Source organism: Notamacropus eugenii, chromosome 4, assembly GCF_028372415.1.
Source record: "Notamacropus eugenii isolate mMacEug1 chromosome 4, mMacEug1.pri_v2, whole genome shotgun sequence".
NCBI lineage: Eukaryota > Metazoa > Chordata > Mammalia > Diprotodontia > Macropodidae > Notamacropus > Notamacropus eugenii.
In genome coordinates, this window is record NC_092875.1 from 421,883,485 (window position 1) to 421,898,771 (window position 15,287).

Consider the following 15,287-nt stretch of genomic DNA (forward strand, 5'->3'; position numbering starts at 1 on the left):
GTGTCGGAATAAGTGTTTTTCTTCTACCTTCTGTTCAGAGAATCTGTTACACTTTGAGATTCAGAACTACACCAGCATATTCATAGTTGCCATTGGTGCTGTGAATATTACCTTGGCAATTCAATGAGGAAACTGAGGCAAACAAGGTTAAGTGACTTGCCCTGGGTCACACCATTAGTAAGTGTCTGAGGTCAGATTTGGACTCTGTTCTTCCTGTCTGTTGGTCTGGTACTCTATCTGTTGTACTACCTAGCTGCTGCAGCATATATTAACAGTGGTGCAAAAAAAAGGAGGAGGAGGAGGAGGGAAAGAAAAAAGTCAATGAAACATTTAAAATAAACAAAGAAAAGCAGACAAAAGTTCAGAAGAGATCACAGACAAGCAGGGTAGCATCGGTATTGCTGTCTTAAATTTAATATATGTGAAAAAACACAAGATTCACAGTTTCATATACTTTTTTCGTTCTTTGTATTTATTGAAATGTTTGTGTATATTGATGTTTGTGAAGTTTATTATAATTTTTCAAAAAGAATTTGGCAGTTCTCAGACTCATAACTTCAGAATTGGAAAAGATGTTAGAGGTTACTTGGTCCTACTAAACTTTTTTAGCTCCCTTAAAGCAGTGATTGCATTTTATCTAAAACTGTGTTTCTCTCAGTGTTCAGTACAGTACTTTATGCAAGAGAGGTATATAATAAATATTTTTTGAATTGACTTAAAGCATGAATCCCTTCTGAATATCTCTGCCAAGTCACTAACACATCAAGCTTCTACTTGAAAACCTGAGAATTTTCTGTTCTCTTTAATATCCTTCCTCTGAGCAGGAAAAGTTAACAGATGGCTCCAACTGGTAATTGAGCCATTCAATATCAAATGTAACCGAATGACCCTGGGCAGGTCACTTAACCCTGCTTGCCTCAATTTCCTCATCTATAAAATGAGCAAGAAAAGGAAACGGCAACGCCTCCAGTGTCTTTACCAAGAAACCCCAAATGGGGCCACAAAGAGTCGGAAGTAGCTGAAAATGACTGAACAACAGCATTCATGTTTTCCGTCCCTTCCCCAGATCTTCTTTTCTCCAAGATAAATATGCTCATTCTTGAACATCCCATAATGGTGGAGAGGGGAGGGGCTGGTGCAACAGAGAAGAACACTGATTTGGAAGCTGAATATCTGAATCTCAGCTCCACTACTTACTCTCTGAGTGCCCTTGGATGAGCAATTGACCTCTGTGAGCCTCAGTTTCCTCACCTGTAAATTAAGAGCTTTAGATTATCCCTGGAGTCCCTTCCAGCTCTAAATTCATGAATATTATCTCTGTATTTACATCTATTAATATAAATAATGTTTCTAAGCTCCTAATATGTGCCAAATGCTTAACTGGATGCTGGAAATACAAAGACAAAAATAAAATAGATGCTGCCCTCGAGGAAATTCTATTTGAATGAATGACACTACATTCCCATATACAGGTATACCAAAGAGACACAAGGAAATCTTTCATCTTTCAGGTCCCTTTCAAGCTATGAATCATATGATCCTAGGGCTACACTGGCTCATAGGTTATTAAATGATCCCAGATGAAATGAAGCCAGGTCAGTCCTTACTTCCCATTTCTTTATATCTCCCTGAGTATCTTCCCTTCCACTTAAGTGTCCATCTGTAGCTTCAATGTTTCTTTCCTCTTCCCTACTATCAGTTCTTGATTTTAGAATGGCTCTGGTGAGCTCATTCACTCTAAGGTGTAAATGCCTGCCAGCATATGTATTATCTTTCACAGAAGCTCACTATATCATCTCTGTATTATCCTTCCTACTGAAGTAGTCTCTTATTGAAAGTGTTCCATCATATTAACAAAGATCAAATCTTAAGTAAAAAAAAAATAATATTAAATCTTATGAATAACATTTCAGGCACCAGTGAATGGGTAAGACTATTTGGGGGCATCACAGAGCTAGAGGGGATATTAGAGGCATTCTGGTCCATTCCTGTCATTGTCTTTCCCAACATCACACAGGCATAGATGACATTGCTGGGTTTTATACTCAGTTCTCTAACTTTCAATATTATATTCACTCCACTGAACTATACTGGCTCTTCCAATGTCCCTGAAATCACACAGGAGAGCATGTTTGTGAAAGTATTTTGTGACCTACAAAGCACTCTTGGAAGGTAAAGGGGCATGTTGCTGTTGTTATGTGACTCAAGGTGTCCAGAACAACTTCAGTGGTCAGCTTTGGCCAGAGGAATCCTAGTAAACACTGAGTCGCCAGGAACAGTGAGTCGATTCCCCTCTGGGCCCAGCCCTGGAAGCCTAAGGAAGGCAACCACATGGTCTCACAAGAGGATGAAAGGGGCAGTCCTTCCAGTCATCTCTTGGGAGAATATGCTTTCTAACTTTATGCTAAGTGTCTTTCAGGTGGCACAGGATAGGCATTTGGGCCCAGGCAGGAGGCTCAGTTCCTATTTAGTGGTAAAATAGCTGAGAATCACAACAATGCCTTCCACTGTTAAAGTTTAGGCACCTACCAAGATGCAATGCAATGGAGCTGGCCCTTATCTTAGCTGGGCTATTGCCAAGAGGAATGAGAAGCCTGCTGAGAAGGAGCTAATCTCAACCTGATAAGATTGTACCCTGTAACAGGTACATACTTGGCAAGAAGGCCAAGGTACCAGGAGGTGCAGAGTCTGAGAATGATCCAAGTACATATGCCCCATCACACAACTCTATGGTAATTATAGGAAGTCTGAAAACACAGGACAGGAATCTGCCCCAAGAACCAGACAAAAGAAAGGTGGTCGGTCTGCAGCTGATGGTCTCAAGGAGGGAGGTAGGGAGAAAGGGGGTAGAGAATTTGGAACTCAAAATTTTTTAAATGTTTAGATATTGTTTTAGCATGTAATTTGGGGAAAATAGAATATTATATAAAAATACATTAAAATGGTATTAGGGAAGATATTCAAGACAGTGACAATAATACTAGCCCTCATTCATATAGTGCATTAAAATTAGCTTTCTCTGCTGCAGCTCTGTGACATAAGTAGGATATTACAGGTATTAAGATTCTCCATTTTATAGATGGGAAAATTGAGATCTAGAGATTTTAAGAGACTTGCCCAAGGCCTCACAGTTAAGTGGTGCTCAGATGTTTGTATTTGAGGCCCTTTTCATGAGGCATAGAAAGATGAATCAGATTCATAAAATGTCAGAAATAAGAAATAGGGCCTTAGATGATCTATGTAGACTCCCCTTTTTAATAATAAAAGCAGGTAAAAAAACATTTAGCAAGTGCCTACTATGTACTGTCACTATGCTAAGCACTGGGTATACAAAAAACAGTGAAAAAAATTACAGATGATGGAATCAAGGGATTTTTCCAAGGGCACTGCATTTCAGAGATATCTTTCAGTGTTTATATGGCTCTCTGATCTCATTCATGTGGCCACTTCCTCCAATGATGTAAGGATCCTCATCTATGTCTGCTCATAAATTCAGTGTGCTGAGGCCTTCCAAGGAGGGGCTTTCTAATAATTAGTGCAGTCCAGGAATGGAATAGACTACTCCAGGAGTTAGAGTGGCCTGTCACTGGAAACATTCAAGTAGATGAGGAGGATCACTTGATGTTGAAGAAATTCCTGAATCAAGTAAGAGACTCAACTAGACTTCTCTGGTATATTCTAGTTCCAAATATTGTGCTATGTGTTAGGTTCCACCTAAGGCTCCTGTCCTTGAATATCCCTCTCTCATTCTGGCCTTTGTGTCCTTATCTCACGTTCTCCTCAGTTGGAAGACCCTCCTTATGTCCTCCCATCTGTCCTAAACTCCAGTAGTCTTAAAGACCCAGATGATTAGATAACAGCTCCTATTTATGGCATATCTTCTATTTTATAAAGCATCATCTTCACAACAACTTTATAAGGCAAGTAGCAGATCTGTTGTTCATGGAAACTGAGGCACAGTGACTTCTCCATAGTCATACAGATAGTAAGTGGCAGAGATCAAACTTGAACTCTTATCTTCTAAATCTAAAGTCAGTGTTTTTACCACTACGCTGTAACCATATTCCATCTGTCCCCCAAAAAGTTCATCTCCTCCATGAGATCCTAGCTGACACTTACTCTAGCTTTTATTCAATCATTTCTTCCTTCATTAAATTGCTGCAGTATCTCAATCTAACCCGTACACATAATTTTGCATTTAATTAGATGGTTTAAAAATACTGTTCATTTGGTTGTTTCAGGTTCATTAGTATCTACTAGAAAACTCCTTGATCACAGGGACTGTTCTATCAATCAATAATCATTCAGTAAGTACCTACTGGGTGCCAGGAACTAGGGATACAAAAGCAATAATGAAACATCTGAGGATCCTCTAACAATTAACAAAAGGAGTCTTATCTAGCCATAGTATGGAGTGGAGTTTGTTGTTCAGTTATTTCAGCTGTGTTGGACTTTTCTCTTTGGGGTTTCCTTTGCAAAGACACTAAACTGGTTTGCTGTTTCCTTCTCTAGCTCATTTTACAAATGAGGAAACTGAGGCAAACATGATTAAATGACTTGCCCAGAGTCACAGCTAGTAAGTGTCTGAGGTCGGATTTGAACTCAGAAAAATGAGTCTTCCTGACTCCAGACCTGGCATTCTATGCACTACACCACTTAGCTGCCCACAGAGGGGATATTGAACAAGAAAACAGCATTGATTCCTTTTAGAACATTTTCTTGGTTTCTGTGTTGAGTATATGCATCAGATAGTGAGAAGCGTGAGAAAAGAGTTGGTCTTTTGAGTTTAGGACATCAGGAAACTATATCAATGTTTCAGGTCTTAGTCCCCTGAGCCAATGAGCATTGAGGATACTTTCATTACTTATTAAGAGTAATCTAGCCTGACCTCCATGGTAGATTTATAGCAAATTGCTATGAAGTGATTTGGGAGTGAAAAGCCCTAGCAATACGGAATAGGCATCATCTCATGGAGAAATGGATGCTTGAGTGGTGTTGAAGGACAGTAGGGATTTTAGGTGGCACAGTGGATAGAACACTGGGTTTGGAGTCAGGAATACCTGAGTTCAAATCTGTCCTCAGACGGACACTTATTAGCTGTGTGACCCTGAGGCAAGTCACTTAACCCTTTGCCTTACTGTCTTCCTCTATAACATGGGGATAATAATAACACCTACCTTGAAGGGTTGTTGTGACCATCAAATGATATAGTAACGTAAAATGCTCAGCACAGTGCCTGACACAAAGTCAGGGCTGTATAAATGTGAGCTGTTATTACTGGGACCCTAATCATGTTAAGAGGCAGAGATCTGTTGACCAATGCACTGTCTGTATCACCTGCAGAACGAAGCACAGTGCTTTGCCCCAGTAATTCTGCAAATATTTGTTGAATAAAATTGAATTTGATTGTATAGTCCTCAAGGGCAAGACCATGTGTTTTAATTCTAGGAAAACGCAAGTCAAAGTCCAAACTCAGTTAAGTGCTTGTTTGATTGACTGATTTCCTGGCCCACTAATCTCTCCTCTCTCCCTCCCCTCTCCCCCCTCACTTGGTGTTGTTATACCCCAGCTGGTGAAGAAAATGGTAACACTTCTGCTACAGTTATCATTTTCATCTTTATTAAATGGTTTCATCTGGGAACATGCCATGAGACCCTCAAGCAAAAGAGAGCCTTCCTTTCTCTGCGTGTGCACACATCTTGTAACGGGTTATTTGGAACAAATAAACTTTCTCCCTTCAGAATCAAGTTCTTAAGGGAAGACACCATTATCTACTCAGGATATTAACTCATAGCCACAGAAGATTTGTTTCCAACACCAAGATAATTGTTTACTAGGTCCTAAGCATTAAGAATCCTAATCTGTGGCTGTTTCTCTGAGACTAATTAGGAATAGGGGCTACTCTGGGGTAGCATTGCTGAGAGGGGCCTTTTTAGGGACTTCATTATTTAGAATGCAATTTATAATATGCAGAGGCTCTCTGGGCTGCATCAAAACTTGAAGGCATTGGGATTACTGGCCCCTTTAGCCTTTAGGGTAATCCATTCCAGGATATGCTTCAAAGGACAGGGTGTCTTTGAGCAGAGGCTATGGGAGAGAGCTTTCCTTTCCCAGCCTCAGTCTTGCTTTTTTGGGCTAACCAGTGACCTTCATGAACCCATTCCAGATGGACAAATTGAGGGCAGGGTTCAGTAATGCATCATTGCAGTGAACTTCATCAGGCCCCCATCAGGGTGAGCCAAAGACAAAAGAGCATGGGCTTGCCTGCCAGGGTCTCCTTATCTGGAGTCTCAGTTCCCATGGAGCTAATGAACTTTGTTGTATGCTAGGCAGCCAAGATCATTCCTAGGTTTACTGAAACGGAGTTTCCCAAATGTCACTTTATCTGGAGTCCAAAAGCTTTCTCTTAATGAAGGATTTTAGTGTATGGGATAATATGCATTACATGCAATAAGAAGTCTGTTTGTGCCTCTATGACCTCTTGCACAACAGATCCAGTAATCCTTATTTCTTTACTTTTTGTCTCCGTAGTTACTGACCTTTCCACTCCTATCCTGGAGCCAAAGATTTACTACAGAGAAAGATCTGAACTGAATTTTTCTTTTCTTTGTTACAGACCCCTGGCTTAATCAAGGTAGGGAGCTCCCTATGTGGAAACTCTCTCCCACTTTCTACCACTTGTTGGTAATTCCTAGTCCTAGAGAACTTGCCCCTGGTAACTTCTTAATTACTTAATTTGTTGAACAAAACTTATCGATTAATCATTGAGGCCAAGGCTAGAGACACAGTCTAAACTCTAATTATCTCCATTTATGCTGTATATAACTTGTTATGTTTCTATCTGTTTACATGATGTCTCCCCCACTAGTGTGTAAGCTTCTTGGGAGCAGGGGCTGTCCTTTGCATATTTGTATCCCTAGTCCATTGCTTAGCAGAATGACTAGAATATAGCAGGCATTTAATATTTTATTTATTTTATTTCTATTAATGTATTATTTATATATTTATATTTCATAGCATATTTATGACATATTTCATGTAAATATATTATTATACAAATATATTGTATAATATATTTGATGACCAAGAGGATGAATAATATCTCTTGCCTAGATTTCAACATGCATTTGGATGAATCCCCTAAAGACACTGTCCAGCAGTTTGATTTTGGACAAAATATACCTTCCCTCTCAGAATCAAGTTCTTAAGGTAAGTGACAAGTATTGCATCAGAATATCATGGAAAAAATTATACATTTTGACAGTGATCTGGGCTTAGAGTTCAAAAGGGAGGAGAGTGAATGTAATTTCTTTTAGGAAATTGCAAGGTTTTTTTTTTTTTAATTTTAATTTTTACCCTTTCAACCCAAACTTCCCATGAAGTTTGTAGTACTTTTCGGTACTGTACATTTTATCAGTTTTACTGTGAGGTGGTGAAATCTGGAAGCTCTGAAGAAATAAAGATGAAAATCACGCAGAGGGCAACAGAGAGGGATGCGGTAAGTAGGAGCAGCTATAGCATAAATAATGAGGAACTCCAGACAAGAAGAGGAGTAGTGGATGTCATTGAGAAATTATATGATGAGAAGAAAAAGATGGACTGGTCATGTTGAGAGCATGAGGGATGCAGGCAGACAGCCAAGGAGCTCTTTGTGCTGGTGTTGGGAGAAAATTACAAAGGCCTTGGATATGTTGAATGGACTCCCCCCATTCACCTTTGCGGAGAACGTGGACAAGAGTTGTATAAAATGGGCCCCCATGGATAGATTGCAATCTGCATCATTGGAGCCAACTCCAAAACAGATGATTTCATATGAATTTTAAATATTTGAGAGAGTTCGCTGGTTTGGGGTGAGAGGTAGGGGGAGGGGAAGAACTGAGATAATGTGATTTGCCAAGTTCATATAGGCAGTGTGCTAGAACTCAGATCTTCTCGATTCCAAGGCCAGCTCTGTATTATTCGCTCTGTCACTCTATCTCCCTAAAATCATGGGATTATGGGACCAGAGATTTAAAGTTCAAAGTGGCTTCTGAGGCCATCTAGAATATCCCCCTTCCCATTTTACAAAGGATTACCTGAAGCCCAGAGAAGCTGAATGCCTTACCCCAGCTCACACAGATAATATGTGACAGCAGTAGGAACAATCAATTACTAAAAAATAAATTAATAACTATAAATATAATTATAGAATATGCAAAATAATTATAAATTCTATATTATATTTTAATTATAAATTATAGAAATATGCAGTATATAATAATATATTTACATGAAATATGTCAGAAATATGCTATAAAATATAAATATATAAATAATACATTAATAGAAATAAAATAAATAAAATATTAAATGCCTGCTATATTCTGGTCATTGTGCTAAGCAATGGACTAGGGATACAAATACGCAAAGGACAGCCCCTGCTCCCAAGAAGCTTACACACTAGTGGGGGAGACATCATGTAAACAGATAGAAACAAAACAAGTTATATACAGGATAAATGGAGATCATTAACAGAGGGAAGGCACTGAGATTAAGACTCATAATCCTCTGACTCCAAAGCCAAGGTGCTCTTTCCATTGTCCCAAGATGCCTCTCCAAAGAACCTTAAATTTGTTAACCAGAAAAGATCTGGTTATCACATGAGAGTATCCTATAGAGAAACCAGGATCATGTGTTTTAGAAATAGAAAGAACCCTAGAGAACAATAAATTCAATCTTATCATTTTATAGTTAAGAGATTAAGTGACTTGCCTAAGAATGACTCAATTGCACAATGGCAAAGCCAGAACTAGAAATCAGGCTTCTGAATTTCTTTTCCATTTCTCTTTTCATCACCCCTATGTTGCCTTATTCATGTTCTAAGAGATTAAGTGAGAGTTTCCTCTGACTTTCTGATGGGGCCACAGAATGACTAGAAGCCAGAGGGGCTGGGAGCAGAATGATGACAGTGATGAAGATGGTGGTAATGACAATATGCTCACTAGCATGTATTATAATTATTCAGGGTTTGCAAAGTGCTTCACATATTTTATCCTGACAATAATCCCAGGAGATAGATGTCATCACCTGTCCTCATTTTATAGATGAAGAAACTGAAGCAGACAGAGGAAGGTCATACAGTTGATAAGTATTTGAGGTCAGATCTGAATTCAGGGTCTTCCTGATTCCAAGTCTTGGATAGATTATAGTCACAGCCCTTCCCCTACGAAGAGGTCATAGAGTCTCAGAGAAAGGTGCCACAGAATGAACGAGACCATTTCATCCATGGAAAATTCCAGCTAATAGCATAAAACAAATCATTTCCTCCTTACATGGGCAAATACATGAAAGACACACATTGTGAATACCTCAGAGGATGTTCCATGATCTACCAACCAACACGTATCCCATGAGCCAACAAAGCACTCATTCATCCTTGATGCAATAAGCCAAATTATTTATAATCAAATCCACTCAAGATTTGCTAGACTAGAGTTACTCTACAGCAAATTCCTACTGCAGGACGGCCAGGAAAGTAAAGTTTAAAAAAAGAAAAGAAATAACCCAAAGCATTGTCTCTTCATTGGCCACTTGAAAAAGAAGCTCTCAGCTCTTTACTGCTATCTTGAAGAGGATGGGAACTAGAACTGTGATTTTTTTTCAGTATGGAGAACTCTCAAATAAATAAACTTGCTCTACCAAAGCAGTAGACACTTCTTTGAAACTTTTATTCTTAGAGAACTGCCTGGGGCACTGAGAGGTTAAATGTCACAGATAGGATTCGAACTCAGGTCTTCTTTAACCCCAAGGCTAGCTCTCTATCCACTGTGGCACACTGCTTCCATGGTAAAACCCCTTCAGATGAGCTCTTTCTTTCTTTGTGTGGCCTATGGAGTAGCTGGTGTGTGTGTGTGTGTGTGTGTGTGTGTGTGTGTGTGTGTGTGTGTGTGAACACGAGAAATAAAAATGGGTTTCTCCTTTCCAGTGATTTCAGAGAGTACATTCACTTGGGGTGTGAATACAAATTCAGTTGCTTAAGGCTGTTTGAGCTTGGTCAAATCTCTTAACCTTTCTGAGTTTCCTCAGTTACAGTATAAAGTGGGTATAATGACCTACTTCACAGAGTTGCTATATGGAAAGCTCTTTGTAAACTCTTAAGCACTATCAAAGCATGAGTTTTTAAAAATTTTTATTAAATGCCAACAGTGGGCAAAGCACTGTGTTATAAAACAAAATAAGAATAAAAATAAAAATAGATAAAACCAGGTCTAGATAAATCACAGAAGCATAGGATTTCAATGCTCAAAGCCATCTTGGAATCTCTCTAGTCAAATTCTTATGCCAAAGGAATCCTCAGCTTTAACAGAATGGTCTTAATCAAGAGGGAACTGTTCCTTAAGAGTGCCACTGTCACGCAGGGATAGCAGTTATGGGAGAAGAAGGAAAGCCAGTGAGGAACAACCAGGGCAGCATACAGTTGGTGGCCTGGACATGTGGCAGTATTCACCTTCCAAACACTCTAATCAAAGGTTCCAAGCCACCTGAACTTACTTGGGGCAAAGTTTAGACAATGAGTTGACATGGCACTATCTGGATATCACTATACCACCAGTGAGGTAAGGTCAGTCTGGACCACTGAAATGAGGATATTCTCTGAATTGCGTAACAAACAGAGGCCCAGGAACTTCAATTCTAACTGTGCCACAGTAAGGAAGCAAGTGTCTGGGGCAGGGCAATTCCTGTTCTCCAGGTCAGTTGAACCTGCATCTTGGGACTGGGGACATACCACTAAAACTGGCCCAAAGAGGTGGGACATTCAGATATAGAATTTCTATGGCTGGAAAGGACTTAGAGACCATTGAATTCAACCCTTTGAGTTTATATTTGAACAAATCAAGGCTTGGAGAGAGGAAGAGGGACAAGGATAGAACCTTGGGGAAAATCTACTTTAAGGAACTGGGAAGAAATAGATGAGCCAAGTAAGGAGAAGCTCAGTAGTTAGGAGGAGAACTAGGAAAGTAAGCGAGGAGAAAGTTTTCAGTAAAGACTGCAAAAAGACCATTGCATTTGACAATTGAGAGAGCCCTTTGAGGAAACAGTTATGGTAGAGTGGTGGAGAAGAAGTCAGATTTGGAAGTGCTGAGAAAAGAGTTGAAGGTAACCTATAGAAAACTTTTTCAAGAATTTTAGTCATCAATAAGCATTAAGCACGTATACCAGTCATTGTGATAGGGATACATAGAAAGGCAAAAAATAAAAAAGGTCCTTGCTGTCACAGTTCATGGACTAATGGAGTAGCGCAGGCAGTGGAGAGAGAACACATTGTAGCTAACTAGGATGGAAAGATCAACAAAAGGGGTTTTTTTAGCATTTGGAAGACTTGGGTATATTTGTAGATACATTGGGAAGGAGCCAGCAAAAAGGCAGAGATAAAATATCTCTGGCCCAAGATACTGAAGGAGGCAAGGAGACAGGGAAAAGATTGAGACCACAGGCAAGAAGAAAGGAAGGAGGAGGGTGATAACACTTAGAAAAGGGTAAAAATAGGATACTTTGGATACACAAATACTAGATATTCTCTCCTTCATTTTCCAAAGCACCTCTCTACTGGTTCTCCCTCTGTCTTCCCGGTGGCTCCTCCTCTTTCTCCTTCCCTAACTCCTCATCCTTTTTCCAAGTCTTCAATATGGGTTTCCCCCAAGGGACCCTCCTTGGCCTCTTTCCTTTCTCTTTCTGTATTCTTTCCCCTGGCAATCTCACTCATTCCCCTGGCCTGACCTCTTTTCTTGGTTCCAGGCACACATCTTCAATTCTCTATAGGAAACTTCCCCTTATGCAAAACTGAAAAAGCTCTCTGGATGAGTCCAAATTTCTCTCTAGAACAAAGGCCTGCCTTTGTAATACCAATACTCTGCAGGAGTTGATGTATGGTTATGAATCACGGCACACTATTCTCTGAAGAATTAACATGAGTATCACTCAGAGGGCAATAGAAAGGCGGGCAGTGAATGTGAGCAGGCTACAAAACACAATAAGCAAAGAATGGAAGAAGTGGAATAAAGGAAGTCATCAAAGAAATGTATGGTGGGGATAGAAGGTGAGAGGCCATGTGGTGAGAGTGAGGACAACACCACGTGCTCCACTGATATTCTGGTGATGTCAAAAGAAAATGAGGGGAAGGACCTGTTCTCCATAGGTTTTATCTGAGTCCTATCCTCTCTGGTAAACTTATTGGGGAAACATGGGCAAGGAGGGTCCAGGAAGGGCAGGATATATGGGCTGTGTTTCTTTTGTTAGAAGGAACTTCTATATTGTTGACATTACAGATCCATCGGAGTATGGAGTACAAGAAATCTATTAATTACTTAAAATGTTCTTTTTCACACATTGAAGCATATGTGTGTATGTGTGTGTGTGTGTGGGTGGGTGTATGGGTGTATGAATAATTAGGTTGACAATAAGAAAAGAAAATTTAAACAAATTGTATGAGACCAATTTCTGAATGGCTCTCTACAAGTAATGGCACCATTTTAAGCTGTTTAACAAAATGATAATATCCATTAACAACCCTCAGACTTTTCACAATCCTTGATGGTCTTCAACAGTTTATCTGACTTTTCAGAGAAAAGACAACTTCAAGGTAGGGTCATACTAAGATCTAGCCCAAAGTCTACTTGGCTTCTGGACACATGACTGAGAAGCTTCTGAGAACCAGATACCAAGAAGAAATGTTATAACCAAGGGGTAGTAAACCAACCCACCCAAGGTAAGAACCAAATAACCAATTTCAGATTGGGTTACTCAGGTCACTAAGGACTTAGCATTCCGACTGAGAATTGCAGTAAGGCCCTCCCTGCACTATCATGGAACAGTTTAAGACTCCTTGGCTTCCTTTTAAAAAAATACTTTTACTATGCTTTAAAAGAATTTTGCAAATCTTAAGAAACTATATTCACCTATAATAATAATTATGCTACAGACTTCCCAGGAAAATTTCTAGCTCCATTCAACCCAGGAGATGGTAAATTTAAAAATTGCAGGTACAACATAATAAGAAAAATGGAGTCTGTGAACCTATGTAACAGAATTGAAAGCTGAAGAATAAGGCAGCCTCAGCAGCATTCGTAGGTAAAGAAGACCTTAAGAAAAATAAGGAGAACTGAACATCAGGGAATGTGCACAGCAGGAATAGCAGATGGAGGACAGACCTCAGAATCAGAAAGACCTGAGTTACTGTCCTGGCTCTGACACGTATTAGCTAAGTAGTGGTAGATAAATCATTTAATCTCTCAGTGCCTTAGGCAACAGTCTCAGATTATAAATTGTGGATGAGCTGCAAATCACCCTTGGGGAGAACATATTCCATAGTAGAAAGTCCCTACATTACTGAAAATATAGATTTTCCTCCCCTACCACCTCATAAAACACAAACCTATACACGGACACATAGACAGACAGACAGACAGACAGATAGATAGATAGACAGATACACACATATAGAAGGTAGGAAGGAAGGAAGGAAGGAAGGAAGGAAGGAAGGAAGGAAGGAAGGAAGGAAGGAAGGAAGGAAGGAAGGAAGGAAGGAAGGAAGGAAGGAAGAAAAATTATTAGTCACCTACTATGTACCAGGCACTGTGCTACATCTTTTATAAATATTATCTCAATTGATATTATGTATGTAAATATATATTCTATTTCTGGTTCTGATTCAGTTGTTGTAAGATCTTGGCAGACCTGCTATTTCTTAGAGTCTATTTTCTCAAGTGCACAAGAAGGTTAAAAACATTGACCTCTTTCACTGTGACAATAAGAAGAAAAATTAAAGCAACAGGCACTGTACCCCCATGGTTCTATAACAAAATTGAGAACTTACTCCCTGAAAGCAATTTCAAGTCTTTCGTAGGGCTGAGGGAGTCATATTTGCACCGTGGAGTTGTGTTGTCCTTACTTCCTTTACGGCCACAGAAATTTCACAGGAAAATTGCCCCTCTGCCTTTGCAAAATATCCACTCTTTTCCGCTTGTTTTCTTGACATTAAATATTTTTGAACAGGCTTTCTTCAGGGCCCCCTATTTATAGTTTTCCATTTTTGGCAGGTAGAATAACATTTATAATGGAGCCCTAAAGTGGTTTGTTTTTTTTGCCCTCTCTAGTGTTGATTTAGGGAGCCAGAGCCAGTGAAACAATTGGAGGTACTTTCAAGGAGAACGAGGTCTGTTTATGGCTGATAACAATGTCAAGGCAAGATAATCCAAAGCAGAGATTCTGGAGAGGTCAGGTCACTTCAGTCACACTTTAGAGCAGGGGACAATGGTAATAGGACATGGCCTGAACATTTCATCCTTATTCTCTTTTGGCATATCATTCGGAGGAAGCTTGTCCTCCAGTTGTAGAGGAAAAGAGCTCTCTTGAACATTTTTCTCATTATAGTAACTTAGGTTGTAATTACTGTGACAGGCCATATATTAAGATAGATAAAACAGGACGTAGAAGTCTTGCTACAGCTGACTTCTGATTTATAGGAGGTTCCACTGTAAATATATGTCCAGTTCCTGGCCTTCACCAAGTTTTATGTATTGACCAGAAGCAAACATTAGAGGTTTTTTTGTTTAGGGGAGATGCCTGGAATTTCTGTGTTTAGTTTCATAAGTACAACAACAACACACACACACACACACACACACACACACACACACACACACACACACAAACTGACAGAAGGAAAAAGCAGAGTCCATTTTGTTAACCTCCTATTTTGCACCCCCCCACCAACCCTAGAGGGTAATTTTGGGAGTGGTATGTTTGGTTTCTTTAGATTTTCTGCCATTGCTTGTTTATAATTTGTGGGCATGGGGAAAAGTCCCCCTTTCTCCTCTCAGAGTGAATGGTGAGACTCTCTTTTTACTACCCAGTTTCTGTCTGTAGTACTTTGATGGAGACTTTAAGAAATAAGGAGCAGTCCCCCGCCACCCCCCACCAAGAGGAGATCAGTTTCTAGCTAGAGGACTGCAAGCAGGAACTGGAGGAAATAGGAGACAAAGGGACTCTGGCAAAAGCAGGCTGAATGGGAAGATGGGGCAGGGTGTCCAAGGAGAGAGAGGACTGAGCTCTTTGCCAGGGGGATCTAAGGTAATGCTGATGTTTCTTCATCAACAGATCTGGCTGCATGGTGAGCTGTAACAGCCCACGCAGAGTATTATGAGAATGGTAGGGACTTTTATAACTCTCTCTCCACAAGGCCACATAAACATGAATTAATCCTCCAAACACACCTGGGAAACAAGGCATTTTTCCAGTTTCACTAAAAC

At 39.8% G+C, this 15,287-nt stretch overlaps 1 long non-coding RNA gene across 2 annotated transcripts in view; it reads right to left on the minus strand.

Moving 5' to 3' along the window:
* The window catches only part of LOC140501808 (uncharacterized), a 43,926-nt gene extending 29,508 nt beyond the window's left edge, over window positions 1–14,418 (minus strand). The window contains exon 1 of one of the 2 annotated variants that reach the window (XR_011966361.1): window positions 13,853–14,418. This is a non-coding gene — a long non-coding RNA (uncharacterized lncRNA). The remainder of the gene's footprint in view (window positions 1–13,852) is intronic. The other variant, XR_011966362.1, reaches the window with a different exon arrangement.
* Between the last annotated feature and the right edge of the window lie 869 nt (window positions 14,419–15,287).